General features: G+C 46.0%; 1 long non-coding RNA gene across 1 annotated transcript in view; it reads right to left on the reverse strand.

Moving 5' to 3' along the window:
- Window positions 1–20,475, reverse strand: part of LOC138283018 (uncharacterized) — a 137,278-nt gene extending 116,803 nt beyond the window's left edge. Inside the window, exon 1 of the long non-coding RNA XR_011201035.1 lies at window positions 20,334–20,475. This is a non-coding gene — a long non-coding RNA (uncharacterized lncRNA). The remainder of the gene's footprint in view (window positions 1–20,333) is intronic.
- Window positions 20,476–25,520: the final 5,045 nt, after the last annotated feature.

Genomic DNA, 25,520 nt, shown 5'->3' on the forward strand with positions numbered 1-25,520 from the left:
CATCAAACTCTAGAGGTGTCCCGCCCTCAAGACAGCCACAATGTTCTTAAGCGATCACTGGTTTCAGAACAAATGGGGTCATCCACTCCACCTGATTTTTGTCTGAGACAAAGAAATATACTCCATACGCACCATGGAAGAGGCTAGCTCTATCCCAAGTCTCAGCACCGCACAAGGAGAGGCTGACCAAAAAAATCTGGAAAAAGGACACACCGAAACATAAAACATCCAGCAGACGAAACTGATTGCCTACACAGAAGGGAGCCCTCAAACCAACCGAGGATGAAAGCTATCGGGCATATACAGTGCTTCTCCACCACATTCAGAGCCAGGACTCCCCAGATCCAAGGCCTAGTCCCTTTGCCTACTGCCACAAGACAGCTCCATCCGAGGCGCCCAAGGTGCAGTGGACCAAACACCGCAACCAACCTGCCAAACAACCAAGTAAGTCACACCAGGAACACAAGTAATCACCATAAGAGACAGGGTTAGAGGCACCAACGAAGTCCTCCTGTTGCAAACGACATGACCTACGTTATTGACTCACACAAGACTTGTATGGAGGGAGAAGTTTTCCTTCTAGTTCAGCTTCCCCCAACTCACTACGACATCTGTGTCCTCTGCACGGCTTTGACTCCAGCAGCTCCACTCGAACCAGAGCAAACATGCAGTCATCTCATACAACACACACAGCCGCGCCGGGTACCATCCACCCTAGGTGCTCCTCCCCCCCCCTCCAAATTAAATGGTCATGGTTCTAAGCTTTAACATTAGAGGTCTTAACTCCCTAGCAAAGCGCCTCACTGTCCTTTCCCACCTGAAGGCAATCAACTGCAATATAGCCCTCCTTCAGGAGACCCACCTCCTAAAAAGGGACTGGAAAAGGATATGGTCCGCTGGTTTGACCGGCAATTCTTCTCGTTGGGAGGGTATAAGAAAGCAGTAGTGGCGATCCTGATAACAAATACTTCCCAGGATTGGGTCATACAAACCCAGGCCATCATACCAGGAAGACCCCTTTCGATATGAATTTATGTCCATGTCGGCACATCCATCTAGCTACGCTATTCCCTCCAGTGATCATCAGGAATAGTTCCAACTCAATGCAGTGGGCATCATCATGGCCGAGCTAAACAAGGACATAGTAAAAGGAGGAGACTTTAACATCTTTCAAAACAACTCTCTGGACAGACCAGCCTGGCGGCTAGATCACTCCGGGGCTCTTATGGAGACTGGACTACAACGGCTACAAGATGTGGAACTGATGGACGCCTGTTTCTTTAGACATCCCATGTCTAGAGGCTACACATTTTTCTTTGCCTCCTACCAAATGTGTGCCTGAATCAACTACTGTTTAGTCTCCCCTCATATCTTAGGGATCATAGTTCAGACTCGTAGAGAGGCAGACGCCTTCTGCGATCACTCCCCCCTTACAATCACATTCCCAGGCTGCCCTGCCTAAAACTATTCCTGGTGACTGATTGATAATCTCCTCAGATACGACAGCAGTAAGAAACAGGTCCAAGAGGCCAGCCAGCAATTTCTCCAGCTAAATGACCACTCCCATAGTTCTACTCTGGGGAACACTAAAGTCAGTTATGCTGAGATCTTTTATGGATACCTCAGTGAGACTTAATAAAGATAGACAAGACACACGGGTGAAGCTAGAGGCCGAGGTGAAGGTGCTCGAGGAAGCCCACAGGCAGTCGGGCACCCACAGAATGCGCAGACAACTGGCACTGGTCAGGAAGCAACTCAAACCCCTTAACTGGGACAAAGCAGAATACGCTCTCCTCCGCACCAAGCAAAAATATTATGCAGGGGGCGACAAGGCGGGATGCCTCATATTCCATAAACTGAGAGCCCAAGTTCGGAGAAGTAGGATCTCCAAGATCCGAAGAGACACAGGCCCAGCAGTATATTGCAACACTGGTATCGCCGAAGCCTTTAACACTACTATGCCACACTATATAGAGCAGAGGAGAGACCACGTAGAGATAAGCCAGTTCCTTTCCTCCACACTGGCCACCCGCCACTACCTCCAGGCTACAACCCAACAAAGCTCCGGGGACCTGCAGCTTCACCCCAGGTTTCCACAGGCTCTTCAGGCCCCAACTTGCCCCTGTCTTAGTTCCCATATTCAACTTGTTTGCCGAGACAGGCGCGCTCCCTGCCACAATGAGGGAGGCGGTGATCATCCCGGAAAAGCATACAGACCCATCTCCCTGTTAAATATCGATGCCAAACTATTTACTGCATTCCGTGCAGCACCTCTGCGCCCGTACATGCAGGGTTTCATCGGCTTATCCCAGACAGAGGGTGTACCGACAACACCAAATGCCTCTTCCACCCTCTGGATCAAGCTGGCCGCTCCCACACCACAGTGGTATTTTTATCAGTCGACGAGGAGAAGACCTTCGATAGCGTGAATTGGCTGTTCCCCTTCTTTTTGCGTTATACATGAAAGCGTTCGCAGAATGGGTAAGGCTGAACGTGCTAATTAAGGGCATTGCCCTCAGGACTATAAAATAGCCCTCTATGTCGATGACGTCATGTTGCCCATGACCCAGCCCATATCTTCCCGCCCCGGCCCTCATAACCAAAATCAAAGTCTTTAGAAACGTTTCAGGCTTCAAAGTGAATATTCAAGACTCAGGTCCTCAACCTAACCATACAATTGGATGATCAAGCTCAAACGGATCAACGTGTCCTCTTTCCCTGGGCAAGTAAGGCGCCGTCTTACCTAGGCCCACACCACTCCCCCCTAATTGAGACAGCAAACCACAATTATACCAACCTTATCAACATGACTTGCAAAGAGCTGAGAGCTGGAAGGCTAGTGGTCTATCCTAGCAAGATTGCGTCAGTAAAAATTATGCAACTGCTTGGATGCTGGCCACCATGCAACATGCCCCCTAAGCCTGCCGCACACTTGATGGGCAAACTTCAGCACATGCTGGAGTGCTACACATGGAACAGGAAGAAGCCCTGTATAGCCAGAAAATGCACATAACTCTTCATGTCTGACGCACGGCTGGGAATCCCAGACCTCACTCACCACTACTTTGTTGCCCAGCTCAGATACACGGTGGAATGGAATCGACAGCTCGCGGAAAAACATTGGTGTTTCATTGACCAAGATATAGCCAGGTCACACAGCACATCTGGAAAATCCAGTGGCTCCCCTCAAAAACACTTCCCAACATGGGTGAACGTCTCTCCCATCATGAGGGGGACTGTGGCAGCCTGGGAGAGAGTTACAGTGGCAAAGGGCCTGTCTGCTCCCGTTCCTCCCTCACGCCTATCTTGGGAAACCCAGCATTCCCCCCAGCCCCACTGCTTAATTTGTGCTTGTTGTTTCCGGTGCTGGGCACCGGCACTTATTTTTGCGGGCCGGGGCTTATTCTTCTGCCTCAAGCATTTGCTGCGAGCTCTTGTAGCAACAGACACACATGGGAAAGACGGAGGAAGAGAAAAGTGAAAAAACGTCACCAAGTTAGAAAGCAGAAAGCTGCAGGAGTGAGCTGGAGGGGCAGGGTGTGTCAGTAAATAGACGACAGAGGCCTGAGATGTCTTCAGGGTTACTCTGCCTTGGTATTCCCTGTTCGCACATTTAATTGTAGCAACCGTGTGTTTCAGAGCAGAGCTTTGAGCACCGGCACCTTTTTATTTACAAATTAAGCACTGCCCAGCGCAGACTTCCGCGGAGTTCCTCAGTCGGCAGACAGCTAACTTTAAACGAACTGGTGAACTGTTTGATGCAGCGGGAATACTGGATTTCCCACAACTCCATTCTAACTTTAGTCTTCCCAATAACGAACACTGGCACTACACAGCCAACAAGGATTGTGCCACTGGACCCACAACCCGCCCACATGCCACAAGACCGCTGGCAACATTTGAAAAGTGGATATTCATGAAAGCAGCCGACAAACACATTCTCTCCAACATTTACAATGTTTTTAATGCCCCCGCAGGCGTTGTTAGCAGATCCCCAGCCCAACGACGGTGGGAATATGAACTGAACTTTACCTTCACACTCCAAGAATGGGCTGATATCTTACAGAGCCTGCATATCCGCCTACAACCCAGTGGGAAAGAGTCCTCGTTAAAAATTTCCAATTATTGGTATTACACACTCGCCATACTGGCAAAATGGAAACCCTATGCTACGGATACATGCTGGTGGACAGCGGCCATCAAGGGACCCTCACCCACCTACTAAGGACATTGACAAAACTTCCCTAGCTACACCCTGCTGGGACTGCCAAATCAACTGTCCTACCCACTCCGCTCTGCCAGGGGGAGGCCATAACACCGCTCTATTCACCACTGGCAGGTGATCCTAACTAAACGGGGCACAGATGCCACACCTGTACTTGTAGACTGGCTGCACACACCATGGTCGCAGTGGCAGTGAGAAACCTACAGCCTCCCTGGAAACCCACTTACACAGTTTGACAAAGCTAGGGGACCATGCCTACGCCTTTTGGCTCGAGTTCTGAGAGCTCACCTGCCCCCATTACGTACGGTTACTCAGTCTGACAAGAGACGAGACCCACGCCCAGTTAGCGGACACACTGCACCTGGGAGAACAGGCATACACCCATCCGGGCACCCCCTCAGGTGGCTCCGGGACTTTGGGCTACTTAATCCACTCTGGATGACAGCCCACCCTTTTTAACTCTCCCATCCCTCCTGCCAAGTTAGTCAAGCTACCCCCCTCTTTTTCTCCAGCACCTTCCTCCCCACCCCACCCATGCTCCTAAACCCTCGTCACCCTTCTGCCTTCCCATTAACTTACCTCCTCTGCCACTGGATGTGAATGAGAGTGTTTTATAAATAAAACCTGTTAGACTTTTCATCCTTGGCGTGGTCTCCCTTAACCTTTTGCCTCTGTTCCCCAGGTTGTTGATGTGTGCTGGACTCTGATTTTATTGTGTTTGTTACTCTGGGCACTTTACCACTGCTAACCAGTACTAAAGTGCAAGTGCTCCTTTACAAAATGTGTATGTAATTTGTTTATCCATGATTGGCATATTTGATTTATTAGTAAGTTCCTAGTCAGGTGCACTAGAGGTGCCAGGGCCTGTAAATCAAATGCTACTAGTGGGTCTGCAGCACTGGTTGTGCCACCCACATGAGTAGCTCTGTAATCACATCTCACACCTGCCACTGCAGTGTCTGTGTGTGCAGTTTTAACTGTAAATTCGACTTGGCAAGTGCACCCACTTGCTAGGCCTAAACCTTCCCTTTTCTTACATGTAAGACACCCTTAAGGTAGGCCCTAGGTAGCCCCGAGGGCAGGGTGCAGTGTATGGTTAAGGTACGACATATAGTAATGTGTTTTATATGTCCTGACAGTGAAATATTGCTAAATTCGTTTTTCACTGTTGCAAGGCCTGTCCCTCTCATAGGTTAACATGGGGGCTACCTTTAAATATGATTAAAGTGTAGATTTCCTTTGGGAGTGGTTGGACATGTGGAGTTTGGGGTTTCTGAGCTCACAATTTAAAAATACATCTTTTACTAAAGTTGATTTTAAGACTATGTATTTGAAAATGCCACTTTTAGAAAGTGAGCATTTTCTTGCATATACCATTTCTGTGATTCTGCCTGTTTGTGGATTCCCAGTCTGGGTCAGTTTGACTGTTGGGCTGGTTGCACCTCACACTAGACAGTGACACAAAGGGAGCTGGGGCCTAGCCTGCATATCCTGATGACCCATCTGTGCTAGGAGGGAGGGGAGCAGTGGTCATTCACACCTGAAAAGGCTGTGCCTGTCCTCACACAATGCAGTCTCCAACCCCCTGATGAGTGTCTGGGGCCTGGCCTGGGCAAGGCAGGATTTCACATTCCAAAGAGACTTTACTTTGAAGTAGTCCTACTTCAAAGGAGAAATTGGGTATAAGAAGGGCACCCAAAACCACAGACTTGAGAAACACTTCTGGAACCAAGAGGAACCTCTGCCCGGAGAAGAGCTGAATAGCTGAGGAAGAAGGGCTGCCCTGCCTGTGACTGTGCTTTGTGGAGCTTTCCTGCAGTGCTGCTTCTGCCAGAGTAAGAGGGCAAAGACTGGACTTTGTGTGCCTTCTATCTTGTGAAGAAATCTCCAAGGGCTTGATTTAGAGCTTGCCTCCATTTGTTTGAAGTCTCAGGGACAGCAAAGACTTCTGTCTGCCAACACCTGGAGTCTCTGGAGAGACTCCTGCTCTGACAAGTGGTGCCCTATCCAGTCCTTGGGCCCTTGAAAGGAAAGCTGGAGGAAATCCAAGGAAATCGACTTCGGACCGACACCGCTGCTGAATCCGGTGACGCCGCCTGCACCCGACGCCGTGACCTTCGCTGGAACGCGATGCTCTTCGCAGGCCCGACGCCGCGGCAGCCCCGCTGAAGTACACGACTCCGTGGAAGTCGCCGCACCATGTTGTGACCAACGCCGCTCGAAGTGCACGGATTCAACGTTTCGTACAGACGCCACGATCCCAGACTTCGCGCATCATCTTGTTTTCACTCTTCACCAAAGGTACTGTACTTGGGGGTTTACGCAACTCCGTGTCCGGCGCCGCTGGTGTCGGCTTGTTGGGATCAACTCTGTAACGATGCCATGTTAACACCTCATCAAAGCATTTTTGTTTCTAAGCGCTATTTTTGAGTTTAATCTTTAGAAATTCATAACTTGACTTGTGTATGTTGGATCTTTGTCGTTTTGGTCATGTTTTGTTTAGAAAAATATTTCCTATTTTTCTAAACTGATGTTGTGTCATTTTGTAGTGTTTTCATTAAGTTACTGTGTGTGTTGGTACAAATACTTTACACCTAGCACTCTGAAGTTAAGCCTACTGCTCTGCCAAGCTACCAAGGGGGTAAGCAGGGGTTAGCCGAGGGTAATTCTCTTTTACCCTGACTAGAGTGAGGGTCCTTGCTTGAATAGGGGATAACCTGACTGTCAACCAAAGACCACATTTCTAACAAAACCAAAATAAAGAGGTTTGAACCACAGATTAGAAGAACATCTGACATCTCTAATACATCCCCCCGAAACTGGCTTCAATAAGGGGGGAATGGTTATGGACAACATTAGATTATTTTCACATCTAATCGAAAAGGCAAAAATGCTATCTTCACCAACAATGACGTTGGGCGCTGAGAAAGCCTTTGGTAAGGTCTCATGGACCTTCCTTAGAGCAGTGTTACGAGAATTTAATTTTGGGTCCACATTTGAATGCAGCGTGTTTGTCCTATATGCTAATCCCACAGCTCGGATAAGACTTAATGGCCCTTTCTCGGATACTCTCATACTATCGCCAGTATTCTTTCTCTTAACAAATGTGCCCTTGTTGATAAGCATTCGACAAAATGTACTAATCAAGGGTATCCCTTTGACTCTAGTACCCAGACGGATGCTGCCTATGCAGATGTTGTCTTCATATCCTCAGATGAGGCAGACATCGTGATCCTAACTAAATTAGACATAGGTAAATCATAAGTAAATGTTTTTAATTGCAGACAGCACCAACCTAAACGGCAACAAAAATAATAAGTATATAGGTTTCCACTTCTATAACTCTCCGAAATACCAAGGATAATACTGAAAAAGTTATAATAAACAAAATTCATAATTTGACCAATGTGTGGTCTCCTAAATATATAACTTGGTGGGGCAGATCCTAGTGTGTCAAAATCACGATAGCCCCTCAGATTAACTGAAACTAGTATGTTCCCCCTACAACTATCCTCGAATTTCTACAAGTAGATAGAATTAAATCAAGCTTCATTTGGTGAAGCAAGAAACCCAGAATCACTACAAAACAATCAGACCAAAATAAGAAAGAGGGTGGAGTCAGCTCCCCAAATTTCTTCAAATTCCAGCTTGCTTTTTTAATAAAACAAGCAATACATTGTAAACAGTATGATTTTAAAGCCTCTCCTCCTATGTGGGTCCAAATGGAATTCGACCTTCTAAAACCCAGTAGGTACCCTAGCCCTGAAGCATATTAAAGTTACTTGTACAACATTGTAAAATCCTCTAAATAAGCCTGACTAGACAAACTAAGCTCTACCAAAATATGTAATTCAATCTTTACCTCTTTATGGAATAATGCATATATTAAAATTGAAGGAAAATGCCATTTTGGCAAGAATGGATAGCAAAAGATATACAACATGTCAAAGATCTGATAAACAAGGAAGACTCAGAATCTCATTTTCTATCTTACAACTATCATGGAGCCCCCACCCACAAGTCCGTCTTTTATATTACTTCGAACTCAATGTTGCCCTAAATAAAATTCAGAACTTTCTGAACCCACAAGCACCAGATTTAATTAAGCAAATTAAACAGTTACACACAGGGGTATCGAGCAGCTAAAATATACAAACATTTATCCTAAACAAACCCAGAGTATAAACCTAAATATTCAGGGAAATTGAAAGCAATCTGCGACAGATTCGAACAGATTCCTACCGAATCTGCATGGTTGAATGAATGGAGAAACATCAGCAGGTCAAATGTCTCGCCCATCATCTCCCAGTGTAAATACTGCACCATGTTCACACCAAGTCTCAGTAACTCCAACAAATTCTGAAACTGTTCAGAGGACACAGGTGATTTTGAATGCATGTTTGTCCAATGCAGATTACACCTGCCTGGGAGACCATAAATAAAATAATGAGATCTTCCACCAAAATATTCTACGCAATCGCAAAAAACATAGTTTTGGGGGTTGGAGTATTATTCTCCCCTTATCATTGGACATCAATGATCTCTTATTATTTGGCCTACTACTTACCTTGGGGATCAAAATTATTCTTTGCGACTGGAAAGATGCAAAAGCATCTCTCATCGCACATGGGTGTGGGCATGCTTCCTGAGAAGTACAGATAATACCTTACTCAATAAATATACAACAAAATCGCCTCCAGGCACCTTCTATTGACCTGCATCTACAAAAATCAAACCATCCTCAACCTCAGCGAGACAAAAGCAATATTCAACCTTTCAATCTTCCATACCTTGCCACTCCATCACAGTCTTTTGTTTCTGCTTTTATCCCCTTGGATCCCCCACATGCAGGCAATTAAACCCAGGTCTAGACTCTCTTTTCTATCCTTCCTTCCCATTATCCTCTATTCTCTTGCATTCTTAGTTATTTGGGTAGAGAAGTAATCTAAATATCTTGTTATCAATTGAATTAGTGTTTTTCTTTACAAATATGGTATTACTAAGTCATCAGATAATTGGCATGCATCATCTACAATTGCTTCTCTAGACATTTTTGTTAGGAGAACAATGAACGTATTGAAATGAAAAAACAAATTAATTTCTTGAACACATTGTAAGCTCACTCAGACATTGCTTCTGAGCTAGTGGGGCAGTCATTGGCCCCATCAAAGTGCAGGATATTAGGTCATCCACTGTGCTGTAAATGTGCAACGTCCTAGGCATGGTCACATCCTGTCGATGTTTCATCAGAAATATTACATCGCTCACTGACCCTCCCAGGTACGTGCTTTAATCTGTAGTTGCAAGGGCATGGGCAGAAGAACACCAACAAGCCTTCAAGGTCACCAACGATGCAGTTTTATCTCAAACCACCCTATACATATTTTGATGCTGCAACAGTTGTTGAACTCTCTGTATCCCATCCTGATGCTGGGGACTGTACCTTTCGAAAACAACCATATGAACAATGAACCTCGATAGCCAATCTCAGTCATGCCTTCACCTCTGCAGAACAATAGTCCTCCCACATCAAGAAAAAAGAGACTACAATTCAATAAGAGTGCCAGTGTTTCAATCTTTATGTCTCTGGACAGACTTGTCAGCTGTATATGACCACAAACCACTGATACCACTAATGCAAGGCCATCCACAAAATCACCACTGCGTAATCAAAAGTGGATACCTCAGTTCCAAGAGGTATTCATTTACTGTTCAGTATTGTCCAGAGGCTCAGCATCCTGTCAATCATCTATCGTTACACAGCAGACCTGCCAAGGCCCAAGAAACAGAGACAGATGAATAAACTGAAGCATGTGTAAAGTTAGCGCCAGACAACGTCTTCCTTCAGCTACTATCTTTTTTGCGTTGGTACCGCAAAATTCGACATGCGGGGCATGTATCCACAGGAATACATCTTGGGATGAAGTACAACATGAAGAAAGTGGAATGCAAACCAGTAATCAAATGTCCTTCATGTCCCAATGGTACAGTGTGAGTAGTACGTATAGGCGGTCCACCCAACAGGTTTGTGTTGGAAGACTTGGGGGAGAAGGGGTTCGGTAGGGGAGTGTTGGCAGGCATGTCCTCGTGGTGAAAAAGCACCAGGGTGTTAACAGGTGAGTGGCGGTTGCTAGGACTGAAGTGACTTAGCAAGGTAGGGTGCCGGGTCTGCATACTGTTACCATTTGGGGTGTGTGTGTGGGGGGAGGGTGGTCCAGTTAAAATGGAGGGCAGGAGATAAGGGATCCGGAGGGGCGAGGTTGCAGAAGCTGGGTACGGTTTCTCGTAAGAAGAGCACCCAAGGTAGGAAGGGAGAACCGGTCAATCTCTTGGGGTAAGGTCATTGTTACCCACCAGCTGTTCGAACTGAGTAAGAAGGGCGCTCCATTCGGTGGAGATAGGGTGTTTATGGAGGCGGTGGACCTCCTTGAGTCATAAAACATCCTCAGCAGTTCTCCCCCACTTTTGTATCACTCTGTACCATGCCACCGCTGGAGGCACCTTCGTGGCCTTCCTTTGGCTTGTAAGCCCCTTTAGCCAACAAAAGAGCCATGGCAGCAAGGAGAGTCCATTCTCTGTGTTGTTTCCTACATTTAGAAATACCCAAAGCATAAGCATCCCAAGAGTAAACTTCAGAACGTTCAGTGACCTCTCGCACTGTGTCGTGTACCGACTGCCAGTAATCCTGAAAGGCCAGTCAAGATCATAGTGTGTGGTATAGGTCTGCGCCAAGCGAGTGACAATGGGGCCAGCTAAGATGAGCCACGGGGAAATAGCGGTTGAGTTGTGCATGAGTCAGGTAGGCCCAGTAAAGCATAGAGAATTGTATACTCTTGAAGATACAAACTGGGGGAATTTTACAGCCCGTCCCCACTCTTTGTTGTGTAGTGCCCTCCCTAGATTCTCCTCCTACCTATGCCCATATGTGGTCATGGAGGTCCCTGTGGGTTCCCGAATAGCTTCATATAGCTAAGTGATCAAGAGGCAACACTCCCTACTGGTGAGTACAGTCTGTATAACTGGATGAGTATTGGGTAGTGTGTCCCAATGGGGCCTGAAAGATAAAGTGGAGCTGTCTGTAGGTGTGGAATTTCCCCTGTGAAATGCCGTAGTTTGTGACATGTACGAAAGTAAGCAGTTGTCCATCAGAGAAAAGATCCCCTATGACAGCAAGTGACTGCTTCCTCCAGCACAAGGCTCTGAGGTAGTATAAAAGCCTGGGAAGTGGGGGAGGCACACTATAGGGAGCGCTGGAGCATAGGCCGGGCGTGATGCGTGAGACGACGAATACAAACCAGCCATCTGCAGGCCACTGACATGTGTAAAGACCAGGGGACCGGGCACAACCTGGGAGAGTAAGAGTCTCCGGATCGTGGCCAGGGATAGAGGGCCACATCTATGACATGTTTCTCACAAGTGGCGCCCAGCTGTCCGGCGTGCCACCCACTGTAGTTGTACTGCCAAGTAATAAGCTTCAAAGGAGGGTGCACTCAAACCTCCATGTCCTACTGGTAACTGCAGGTGTTCAGGGTGATTCAGCAGCGCATGGTTTCCCATATAAGGTCACAGAGCAGTGTGTCTGATTTGCACAGAAAAGGTTTTTGGCGGAGCTGCCGGGAGGTTTGCGAAGTAATACAGGAGTCTAGGAAGAATCGCCATCTTGGCCATAGCTATCTTGCCGATAGGGGCTAAGGATGAAGTGTTCCAGAAGAGTACCTGTGATTTTATGGAAGCTGAAGTATCCCTCATACAAATCCAGGGGGGTATGATAGAGACGGATCCCAAAATAGCAGACTGAAGCCTCGCGCCAACTAAGGGGGGCATTGCCAAGGTGTATTTTGGTGGTGATGCTACGCCGGCGTGCAGAGGGTAGACAGACGATTTCACCCTGTTTACTTGAAGCCCTGCTTCTCTAGCAAAATCAACCAGTGTAGTATGTATGGGGTAAGGTCAGCATTGACGTCTTGTACGTATAAGAGTAAATCGTTGGCGTGGAGGAATCCCGCATGTGTCTCATCTGCTAAAGGGATACCCCAGACTTGACCTTCCTCCCGCAGGTGGATTGCGAGGTGCTCCATGGCCATCATGAAAAGTCAGTGGGACAACTGGGAGCCTTTCACGGGAAAGGGGGATGAGATAAGACGACCTAAGTGAATCCGGGGATGTAGGGTTGGTGTAGAGTAGTCTTGTGTAGGCTAACAAACGCCTGCCGATTCCCATTTGGGCCAGGATCCGGAAGAGGTAGTCCCCTGTTAACAAGTCAAACACCTTCTTAAGATCTAATATGAAGCAGGCTGCTTGTGGGAAACGGGTCTGTGTTCTGATCCTGTATATGAAAGAGGCGCCTGATATTCTGTGAGGTACTGTACCCTGGGACAGATCCATTCTGATCTGGATGAATGAGCTTGGAGAGAACCTGGGCATACTGACTGGAGAGGATTTTTGCTTAGATCTTATAGTCCACTCAGAGGATAGCGTGGGTGTATATGATGCGAGTGTGGTGGGGTCCCTGTCTGGCTTTAGAGTGGATACCAAGAGGGACTCTTGAAAGGACTAAAGGAGTTTACCCATACGCAATGCATCATTGAACATTTCAACCTGAGGAGGTGCTAGGCTAGCTGAAAAGGTATTATAGTACTCTACCGGCAACGCATCAAGACCTGGGATTTTATTTCTGGCCAGGTGTGAATGTCTGCTTTACTCCTGCCTCCTTGATCGGGACATCTAAGGACATTGTGGTGGAGTCAGGGAAGCGCGGAAGGGTGAAACCCAACAGAAAGATGGTTGCCTCCTCTGTTGTCGGGGCTGCCTTGTACAAGGTTGAATAATATCCTAGGAATGCCTGGAGGATACTGCCTTGAGCATGGAGGGTGGTGGCTGAGGTTGCAACAGTTTCCAAGATGAAACTAGTGGGAGTCCTTTGTTGTATCAGCCAGGCAAGAAAACGGCCTGATTTGTCGGCTTCTCTATGCACTTTGGCGGCATGCCAAGTGAAGTAAAAACACCGTAAGCGATCCAAGATGTTTGTATATTGTGTCTTTGCTTCCATAAATGCGGGCCCCCTTGCGGTGTCACGGTCCACCTGTTTTTCCAATTAGGGTAGCAGCCGCTCCATCTTCGTGATCTTCCGATCTGGCATGCTGCGGACTCCCACTATCTCCTGTATGCAAGCGCCCCTCGTGACCACCTTAAAGGCATCCCACTCCAGTGAGGAACTGGATGCACTATTAGGGTTTCCAGAGGACAATTGCCAGATGTGGGTGTCCTGTGAGTCGCCATGTAGGCTTGGCAGTGGGGGGTGGTTAGTCCACTGTAAGTCCATAATATGTGCATCGTGGTCAGAGGTAATGCGACCTGATAATCTGCATGGCGCACTAAGGGGAGCAGAGGAAGGGAGCATAGTATGCTGTCCAATCGTACATGCAGTCATGGGGTGCAGAACACAAGGAGTAGAGTCTGGAGTGAGGATGCAACCAAGCGTCTGTCAGTGCTCAGTGACGGGTCCAACCCATGAAACGTTCTGATTGCACGTAGAGAGGGGACGCGTGGTAAGGGAGGGTGTGACCTGTCAAGGTGGAGCTCAAGCATGCAGTTGTAGTTCCCTGCCCCTCCACCCCAGCACCCATGGCATTTGTGACTTGTGTGCTGGCACGCCAGAGAGTGCTGCACCGCATGCTCCCTGGTCAGTGTTCAGGGCACAAATACTAGCCCAAAAAATGTGCAAGCTTTCTAACCAGCCTTCGAGCAGTGTGTAGCTCCCCTCTTTGTCTATTACTGTGTCTAGTACCTGAAAGGGAGCTCCTGGCCTGACCCAGACCATTAGCCCCCATGTTATACCGAGCAAGTAGTGGCATGGATCCTACCCCTCCACCATTTGTGTAACCGCTCAAGTTCCCCTGCGGTAGTGTGTGTTTCCTGGAGGAATATTATTTGCACTTGCTGTTGCTTGGTGTATGAGTGGATGGAGTGCCTCTTCCTCGCAGTGTGCATCCCTTGTATATTTATGGTGAGAAATCTGATGCTTTTGGGTGGGGACCCATTGCAAGAATGAGGGCTCATCCCCGAGCTACCACCGCTGTGTCATCATAACCTGGTAATGTGCGGGATGTCTGCCTGCCCCAGTGGGTTGTAGGTGAAAGTGGCAGGGGGGTGATATCAACAACTAGGAAAAAGGCAGCATCTAGGACCGAAACAGCAGCACACCCAAACAATTTGCACTTGGTCGCCATCTAGTAGAGCGGGGTTGATGGCGTAACGAGTGGTGGCATATTTGCCCTGCTAGGCCACACCTGAAATGTGCCGGGCCCTATGATATCTACAGGAGGCTCAAAAAGGTGGGACTTGGTAAGTGAGTAAAAGTTTCACCCTATGGCCCGACGGGTGTGAACACTGCAAATTGACTGGCTGCGCTTATGGAATATTAGTGTGGGATAGGGGTTGGCAACCCCACAGACATGGCATGAGAAAGCAAGTCTACATTGTAACGTTCGCTGTCTGAGGAGTAAACGGTGGTAGGGTTTGTGAATGACTGCAATAGTCATCGGATGGGCCAGAGTGCTCATCTGAGGTGAAGATTTGTGGGGTCTTCTCGTTGTCTGAGACCTGGAGCCTGAAACACCACCTGGAGGGCTGGGCAGCGATCTGCTATCGTTTATTCCAAAGCTGGGGTTTTCGTCAGTGGGGGGAAGGGGTGGTGTCTCGGGGGTGTTCCATGGTAAGACCTGGCGTGCCTCTTTTGTCATTTCTTGGGAAAGGGGGGGTGTTTCGAAGGTCGACCTGTTGGGTCCCTAAAGGAGGCCTGGGGGTGCTTGCCTGTTCAGCACCAGGCATCTTGGGGGTCTGTGAAAAAGAGGAATTCACAGAGGTCTTCAATCTGGGGGTCCCGACCCCCAGGGGGGCCGTGGAGTCCTGGAAAGGGGGTCACACATTCCCCCAGCCAATCATTAAAATACCTCAGCTGAACTTTAATTTGATTCTCCTGTGCTGTGAAAGCCGCGCAGACAGCTAAGGAGACCTTCATCCCAGGGCGTCTGCTTCCAGAATGATATGCAAACGTGCTATACGAGCTGATCTGCAAATGAATGTAAAGGGTGCTTGGGAGCAGCTTTAAATAATCAAATCACTCGAAGCTTTGTGAGGACAAACATTTATTCTTTTTGAGGGTAGTGCAAAGAATTAACAACTGCGTTGTGATGTGCGTGCTTTTAATTGTAATTGTATTTACACAGCGCTTACTTCACCTGGAGGTGTTGAAGAGACAGCTATTTAAAAAAAAAGCTATTGCATATGCTCTGATATTACTTAAATCCACATTTTGGAAGCACCGTTTTATTTTAAACCTTTTTGTAGTGGCCTATCTCATACTGTGTGTTAATGCAAGTATAAAATAATGCCTTACATATTCACAGTGCTTTCTGTCACAGGCTGTGACCTCATGGCACTAAAAATACAAAAGTCACTATTCTCAACTGCACCAACCAAGATTTAGTTCTGTCACCCTCTCTGGTTACACACAGACCTCTGCAGTGCATTAACTACTAGAGGTTTCATAATGCACTATGGTGCATTTCCCACTGAGTAACAACTTAACTTTATTTATTTTTCATTTAAGCATGCTGTTATTTTATATGTAGCTACCTGATGGTGAAAGACTTAAAAAAAACCATAGAGAATATTTGGGTTTTATTTATAAGAGGCTTGCGCTGCTGAAGCATCACTTTTTTTGATGCTCCAGCGACGCAAGCCTCTCAATCATACCTATGAGGTGACGCAAAGCCACACTGAGTGGCTTTGAATGGCTTTGGAATAAGGCAAAGCAGCGCAAGCCACTGCATTGCCTTACTTTGCGTCAAGGAGGTGTTCCACGGGCGTAGTGGTGGGTGTTCCCATGCAACACAGATGGATTTTGACACTGACGCTGCCCCAGATATACAAAATCACGTAAACTGGAGCAGTGCCAAAACTTTACGCCTCTCCAGAGCAGGTATAATGAGGAGAAATGTTTTAATTTCTCCTTGTTTTTTTCTCTTTCCATGTGTTTTGCTATCTGCCGCATATATAGAAAGAGGTACAATGCCTCTTTAGATAGTTTTTGTGCACGAAGGTGCACCGTCCTGCACAAATACAATCCTGCCTATGTTGGCACTAGTCAGCAATTGTGCGCCAGTGCAGCGGGAAAGGACAGAAATGCACTATATTTCATAAATACGGTCCGTTCCTGCCCTTTTGTATTGGCGTGGGGCAGTGTAGCAAGAAGACTTGCGGAGCTGCCCCACGTCAATTTCTCATAAATGAGGACCTTTGTTTTTAGCCACACCCTTGGCCACCGCCCGCACTCACTGACCTTTGGTTTTCTAAACACTGTTTAATATTTCCTCACAGTAAAAATTATTTGCTGTGGGAAATGGGGATGTTTATTATTATTGATGATGAGGAGTACCAGGTTCTGGAAATTTTTAGCGGGGGGGTCCTTACAACTGAACATTTTTAAGAGGGGGTCCCGGCATCAAAAAGTTTGAAGACCTCTGAGTCTACAGTAACGTTGAGGCAGGCGGGAAACAATAGAAAATACTGAACCCCCCCGGAGTCGGAGTCATCCTTTGACCTCTAAAAATGAGTAGCGTTAGGGTTGTACTGCCTGTGTATAGTCCGGAAAGAGCATGATGGTTCAGCCTTCTAAAGGGCCAGTCAACCTGGCAGCTCTCAAGATGGCATCACCGTCTTTGAAGTGGAGAAGCTTTGCCAGCATAGGACGTGAGGGCACAAAATCACCTGCCCCTCCTGTGAGGCCCCTTCATGCTTCCACCCACACCCACGATGGCGTGGTGGCCCAGCGCACGATGACACTGCTTCTGGCTTTGCAGGCCACGCGAGGCAGGAGGCCGAGGTGAGAATGCCCCAGAGGCTAAAGCAACACCTGGGCCCAGCCTTCATTCACAGCATGGCAGTAGAGTATCTATAATACTGGGGCCACATTCAAGGGGTCCGGCAGGGACAGGGAAAGAAAGCTTCTTGGGCTGGTTTACAGGGCCCTAAAGAACCGGCCCACTAGAGACCCTGAGGTACCGGCACATCAGCCAATACCTGACTACCTGCTTTCCCAATACGACCCTGGCGGTGATGAGGAGGAGTGCAGCGGTGTCCAATGAGGGAGATGCAACATCTCGGCTTCCACTGCTGATCGCAGCCTGGCAACCACGAGGCCTTCTCCTCCCGGCGGCTGCAGCTCCCAGGACAGCGTGTCCCTGATGCACAGAGACCAGCACCTGCGTAGGTTCTGTCGTCTTCGGCCGCAGGACACCTCAGCGGCGCTGATTATTACTGAGGCCGGGACCAGGGGTCAGATTTTGACAGATGGCAGGGCCAATGGGCTGGAGCGCCAAGGGAAAGCATCCGCAATCATGGCCAGTCAAGCCAGGCCCTCATCCCCAGCTACTATCTTTCACTGATATACAATGAGTCACCACAACAGAAGAGAACATCCAGTTAAAAAGACAACCAACACTTCAAAGACCCTGTATAGGAGTCCTTCATTATCAACCTCACCATACATCTGAAGGTCACCAGATCCTAACATCTCACTATCATGTCTGACAAGAGTTGGCCTTGCCTCCCCCTTTCCGTCCCATGGTTTGGTCTTAAGATGCAATCACCTTGTTGTTCCATCAGTCCATAACAATAGCATTCTTGAGCTGGCATGTGCTGGCCATTATGTACCCTGAAGTTAGATTGAGGGGCAAGGAATGGTTACCTCAGCTGGATGGCATGCTAGCAATTCTGATGAGGGTTTACACTGTTTGCCAAGGCACAGAGATGCCAGATCTTCCAGCCCGCATCCTCTTCCAGCAGATTCCCACTCATCTCTGGATTAGAAAAAGTGCAGATTTCTGGAGCTGCCTAGTGGTTATCAGTGATAACTTAAAATACCCAGAGGTGGTACTTTTATAAATCACGCCTGCAGAGGAAGTGACTCTTCACTTTGAAAATCTTTGCAACCTACAGGGTGCTGAAGGAATTGTGCACAGGCAGTGGACCAAACCGTCAAAGCCAATAATTAATTGAATTCATTACATTGCAGGTTCCCCTGTGTATTACAAAATATTAGATTTTTTCCATTATGTATTATATCTGGTTAATAAAAAGTACTGGTCACCGGTCACATGAAACCTGAGCACTGCCAAGCAAAAGAGTGAAACAGTAAAAGGAAGGAATGGCTCCTTGTGTAAAAACAGTTGAGAGTTGTTGGATTTCACTGAAAATTCATCCTAGTATTGGGATAAAGACTCATGAAAAAGAATGCTCTAAAAGTACTTCTAAGTTGTGAGAAAGTTCAGCAGAATAGCTGAATCAGTGGTGAAAGATGCACGCTTATATCTCTGTTGACTGGTGTTCAAGCCCACCTACTATATTAACTTATTTTTTTTACTATTATAATTTTACCCTGGTTAAAGTGGATCAATTTGAGGAACACCCACCAGCACTATCTGGACAACGTTGGCATGGTTAGGGTTGGAACAAACATGGCAGAAGTCCATGATATGCTGCAGCGTGTGCAATATGCCCGAATGGGCTGCTACATCTTGTCCTTAAACAAATAACATCTACTACATCCAGTAAACAAATTGTTTTCTTGGACCTCCCCATATGTATGAAGGATAAGAAACTCAAGCATTGGCAAAGCCAATAGGTTTGACATTGGTCGCCAGCCTTTTGGTAGTTTTGATTATGTTTTGTCATCATTTTTGCAAAACTCTGGGAAACTGCTGGGCCCCCATCATATCTAAAAAACTAAAATAAAAAAAACAAAGCCAAGGACAAATATGTTTTTTAGCTCTCGAAAACGTATATGTTGCCATATTACTGCCTTTCAGTGAAGGGAACTACTTTATATGAGTATGTGCACCATGTGAAAGGGCAACATGCCGTAACGCGTAGTGTAAGCAGTCAATGACTGAAGTGAGGTGACACACTGACCCCCATGCATGCCAGAATGGGTGGAAAGTAAAGGTGAATGAAACAGTTGCAGACATGGAGGGAGTCTGGCCGAAAACCCCTATAAGTAACTATGCTATATATACTTTTAGTAAAATCAAAAGGTCTTGTCTAACACGAACCAAACAAATAGACAGTCTGCTTGGCATTGGCGGCAGGCCCTGGCCTTTGAGAAAGAAGGCAAGAAAACAAAACATCAAAAAAGAGAAGAAAGGAATAAAGGCAAAAATGGAATGGAAGCAAGGAAGGGAGGCAAAAAAGGGGGGAAAAGGAAGGACAGAAATGAAAAGGCAGAAAGGATAAAACTGCGAAGTACCCCACATAGTACATGAGTAATTACATTCTCAATTACATCATTTATTATATCATTGCGACATTTGCAGAAAAATTCTTGATCTGAAAATTGCATTTCGGGGGCACGAGTTATAGTTACCGTGGGGTGCGAGTTATAGTTACTTGAACAAATTCTAACTACAACAGCTGCATTTCTATGGTCTCTGTGTGGGGTGAATTTGTAAAGTTTTAAAAATGCTAATACCTAACTATAACATCCCTGTAAACTTTGTTTTTTTCAGTGAATATACGTATATTCACTGAAAAAAACAAAGTTTACAGGGACGTTATAGTTAGGTTGTGAATTTACTCACACAAAACCACAGAAGTTCAGCAGTTATGGTGGAAGTTAATTCACATAACTATAACTCGCGCCCTAAGGTAACTATAACTCGCTTTCTCGCCATGCACAGTTTTCTCTTCCATAATTTGACTGCTAATGTTTCATTGATAATTTTAATGATGTTTTAAAAGTTGTCATGAGTACTGTGGTACCTGGGGTAATTAGCAGTGTATGGCGAAGGTGCCATAGGCCAAGCCCTGCGGCCAACTCCCGCCGTGCACAGCCAAAGGCTGTGCGCGGCAGTGGTTATATTAACATGTGTGTGCAAAATAACATAGAAATTCACTGAAAAAACAAAGGTCACAGGGATGCTATAGTTAGTTTAACGTTTACCCATACAAAACCATAGTAATTCAAATACTTATCTGAGAAACTTTAACCATCAACCTAACTATAACGTCCCTTTAACCTTTGTTTTTTTTAAGTGGAATAAATACATACATACGTAACAGTCTGCACCCTCAGCAATCTTCCAAGCAGGCTCCAACACTCGGGGCCTTCAATTCAGTTAAACAACTTTATTTTGCACAAGGCTGTGATAACGCATTTCGGACGATCACCTCAGCCTTTTTAAAAACAAAGGTCACCATTATTACACAGCTAAAAAGGGTCACATTATACACCACGTGATGTTAACAGAGACATAAACACTGAAGAGTTACTTCTTTCCTCAGCTGCGAACCTCACTGAATTCAGCAACAAGGAAGTGAACTGTCCAAAAATGTAAATGCTTAGTGCAATAATACTAAGAATTTTAGTAGTAGCAAAATACTTTATTCAGTAGAATAAAAACATAGATCACACCAAAAGACACATAACTGATGCCAAAGAAAAAACAGTGTAACACAAATATAACACCATACACCCCCCTAATGACTTTACAACTAGTTATTCATAAAATAAAGTGCATTAAACAGAATAAAAAACACTCTCAACCTCTCGCAAGAGAAGGCTAAAAAACATGCAACTGCATAAGTGGTATATGCATCAGGAAGTAGCTGTAAAAACATAAGAGAAGGTCTAACTTGGACAAATTGGGCATGTTTCAACAAAGGGATTAAACATTTTCGACGAGGAATTTCATTAAAAACTGCAAAAGAATACACAATGCAATAAATTCTGTGGTGCAAAATTGTTGCACATACAATGTCCCAGATCACTGTTCCATGCAACAGGTTTTGGGTGTGCTAATAGAAAGTAAAACTGGTTGATTCTAAACCTGATTAAAGATAATGATGGAGATTAAAAGTATAGGTCACATAAGGTTAAATGGAGGAGCCGGCCACCAACAAAGAATGGACATGGACCGAGGTTTTTTACAGCTCAAAAGCTTCACTTTCCAAATTTCTTCATTGTAAAAAGTTTTCCTTAGTCCACACGATGTCAGCCTTCAATACAGAGGTAGGTAATTCAAACAGGGTGGTCTACCTAATTTACCAAAACTATCCCTAATATATTTTAAGCAGCCGAACTCCAACTGTCAAGAGCCAAACAGTCCATAAGGTTCTCCTTGCCTAAATATTTTCAGTGTGCACCCAGATTGTCAACCACCTAATCGGGTGGGGGGGTGTAATGCAATGAGATCTGAAATATATGGTAAGCCCAATTCTACATGGACCATAAATGCTGGAGTGAATGTTGAAACTGCTAATAAGTGCCAGGAAAAGCTATTTTCAGCAACTTGTAAATCAATAACATTGGCATATCCCCAAATATCACTACCGTAGTTGGTCACATAGACATATTTGGCCTGATAGACCTTCAACAAAGCCCCCAATGATTCATTACCTATTCTTGCTGAAAAACAAACCAGGGCTGCAGTGGTTTTTAAAAGGGCAAGCTTTTTCGCTTTCACAAGGGGGTCCCACGTCATATGGGCATCAAACACCACACACAAATAAGAATAGGTTTGGACTCTCGATCGCGTATTATTTCGTACATGAAAATATCTTACTCAAGTCGTCTTTGGGCCCAGCACCATCACCTGGGATTTGCTATGATTTGTGGAAAGGTCTAAATTATTCATGCAGGCCACAAAACCATCCACTAATATCTGTAACCCCAGTGCGGTCCTGGCCATCAATACCGTATGATCTGCATACAATAATGCGGGGACTGACCGTACGCCTATAGGTGGGCAGTCCACTGGCTTATCAAGTAACCTGGTCCTGTGTTCATTCATGGTCCTGTGGTCATTCATGTACAACATGAACAAAAACGGGGCCAGTATGCATCCTTGTCGAAGACCAGTCTGTAGGCAAAAAGAGCTTGTACAAGCCCCCTCTGCGGTATAACGAACTACTGCCCTCATGTCCCTATGTAAGTCAACTAAAGAGCGCACAATATCTAGGACAATACCCTTTTCCAATAATATCTGCCATAGCTTAGACCTGTTTAGCTTATCAAAGGCAAAGGCGAGATCCATGTATGCTATACAAAGTGACCCTGATTAAGCAACAGTATAAAAATGAAGGCATTGATCACAGGTGCCAAGTCCAGGCCGAAAACCATAAAGCAAATCTGACAAAACCGACCCCTCCCGTGCTCAGCTCTGAGCCCTCTCAAGATTCACCCTACTCGTCACTGAGTCTACCAAAGAGATGGTGGTCCTATAACAGCTAGGAAGGCCCCCAGAGCCCTTAATATAAACAGGAATACTAATGGACTCAGACCAAGGACATGGCAAGCCCATCTGCAGAGCTACATTAAAAACCCGGGTTAGAATCGTGACCCAGAGACCAGGCATATCCTTAAATAAATCAGCAGGTATTCCATCCGGGCCTGGGGCACTGTGACCGGATAGAGCCTTGATTGCACACTCCACCTTGGTGACCTCTAAGGACAGGCGGGACTTAACACCTACAGGGGGCGTGACGGGAGCTGCGACTCAACCAACCTCAGGCACTCCACCATAAATGCCTTCAAAATGTTTAATCCAATCTTCTGGGGCAATATGGGAGGAAATAACATGTATGTTGTCGCCTTTAAACACAAAACGATTGACTACCTCCCCAAAAACTTGCTGATGCCTCCAATAAATCATACCACCTGCCTCTCTAAGATCTTGCTTCCTGTCCTCAAACGCCCACTATAGGCTCTTGTTCTGACACAAATTAAACCATGGTCCTCAGGAGAAGTCTTAAGGGCACTCAATAGTAGCTTATGACAATTGGAGCAATTACTGTTAAATCATCTTGGGTTAATATTGGTACATCGCACAGGGAACAGCATCAAACTGGCACAAACTTGCACCGCTATGTCCGGATTGGCACCCCAAAATGACTTAACGACAGGCTGCTTACCAGCAAAATGTCAAACTCTCTCTTTTTGCCAACGAGAGATTTCAAAAAGGCCTCTGGCACAATCTTATCCCATTTAAGTCTCCCTTCCTGGTCCGTCGTTTTGAGGGTCGTCTTGCAGATGATACGTGATGGAGAAGTAAAACCAAAGAAACTACCCACATCCACGAAGATGTAAAAATGATTGCCAAAACCAGAGACGCTAATGCCATAAGGGCCAAGCCAATCCCTTAATGGAGCCGAGAAGAAAATATAATCAAACGTGGTTTTCGCACCATGACCAACAAAAGTTGGTGGACTATTACCCTCTGGGTCTAGATGCGCCTCGGTCATAATACACTCCAAGTTTAGTGCCCGTCCGACTGTGCTCAAGGTGCAGAGCACTATAGCTACACATCTGACCACACGACAAAAATGAATGAATGCAGGGGTGTAAGTTAAAATCCCCCACTCAAACAAAACCAACACTTGCACGCTACTTGTACTCTATGTCCATTATATGAGACCTCAATGCCTAAAGAGAACCACAAAATGATGGTCCTTTAGTTGCATTATAAAAATTCAGTAAAACAAAAGTATCTTTACTAGGGGCTGAAAAAAACAGAGCTTTAACAATGGGTGAAAATACTGACATCTATCTAACTCTACAGCTCAAAGACAGGGAAACCAGTGTTAAAAGGCCACATTTTGGGCCTCTCTCTAGACGAGGGCATGGCAGGATTGAAAAATGACTTGAACCCATCCAAAAATATAATACCCTCTGTGTCGCATGTCTCCTGCAGACATATTACCGCAAAGGACTTGACATGAACCAAGCCTCTAGCCCCTGCTATATTCCATGAGGCCAATTTAAGACCCCCCTCTTCAAATCTAGAGCCTAATGGCAAAAAAGTTAACATTGGGACATGAGGTAGAAACAGCCCAACGGGATTTGAGGAATGGCGCAGTACTTCCATTGGAAGCTGGGGTGAGACCAACCCTTCAGCATCTTCATAGACCACAGGTTTGGTGCCTTCGTCGCTGGGCACCCTATGCCCTGCAAAAAAGTATCATGGGTTTCAGTCAACATTTTCCCCAAACTAAAAAACTCAGTTGAGGAACCACCAGGTACAGGCACATACTTACACTTGAAGATGGTTTATTTCCCTGAGAAGAAAAGAGTCAGTCCACGCTATCTAAGCCCAAGGCCTCAAACGTGTTATACGTTAATAACACAAACTCTTTTCCCACAGCTTGTCTTTCCCCAGGTACCTGCTTATTTCTTGTATTTCCATCCCACTGGGAAACAAGTGGAACAACGGGTAGCCTATAAAAATACCCTCAAGGAAAGGCCTGGATGGGAGATGTAGCAACTGTTGGAGGGACAAACTTTAACACTAAGGAGACCACAGACTGTCTGTCAAAGTTACTCCAAATGCAGTCCCCTGGATGATTCTTGGGGGAAGGGCCATCCCAATCAACCCTCCTGACCATAATGATCCTTTTGACCAGGAGGTGGCCATCTGGACCCAGTGCCAAGAACCAATGGGTGACTTTATTCCTTAAGCTCCCAAAACCTTCACTCAACCCTTTCCTCAGCTCTGGAACAGTGGCAAGAACAACAACATAAGGAGCCGGGCAGGGGGAAGATGCATTGTTACTTGTGTGGTGGAGGAATTATCATATTCATGACTACGATGTGCCCCATCCTCCTGCTCCAAAAAATACCTTTCCTCAACCTCTCCTTTTTCTGCCTTATCTCTCTGTTTGACGCTGAAGGTATACATTTATTCTTCATGGCACACTGAGGAGAACCAGAGCTCGGGGGTAAATCGCTACGTTGGCCTGAGCACCTTCCCTAGTACTTGCATCAGGATCAGTGACCGCCAACTAACAACACCGTCAGGTTACTATTTACTTCTAAAGATTTCTTTTCATGCGCAACAGGGCCAAAACCAGTGGCATTCACACCAGGACCCACTCGAGAGGCGCTAGCATTACAAAAACACAATATGTTCCTTATGCTCACCTCAATGGCTGATCGTTTATCCCAACATTTAGCTAAGCATCTATCAACTGCCGCTTCAATTAGGGCTTGCAGTAATGAAGTAAGGTCACTAATATTAATGTCCATGCTATGTGGCTTCTGAGCGTCAGTAATGCTCGCAGTAGGCACCAAAGATCCCACCCTTCCTTTATGTTTAGACCGTGCGCAACTGGATGAGAGGCCCCCATTCTTTCCTTTTTATGCTTACTACATAATTACTATTAATTAAAATAAGCATCAATTAATAAACAATTGTTACTTTATTGATTTATTCACTTCCCACCCTATAACCCTTAAAACCTA

Source organism: Pleurodeles waltl, chromosome 2_2, assembly GCF_031143425.1.
Source record: "Pleurodeles waltl isolate 20211129_DDA chromosome 2_2, aPleWal1.hap1.20221129, whole genome shotgun sequence".
Taxonomy (NCBI): Eukaryota; Metazoa; Chordata; class Amphibia; order Caudata; family Salamandridae; genus Pleurodeles; species Pleurodeles waltl.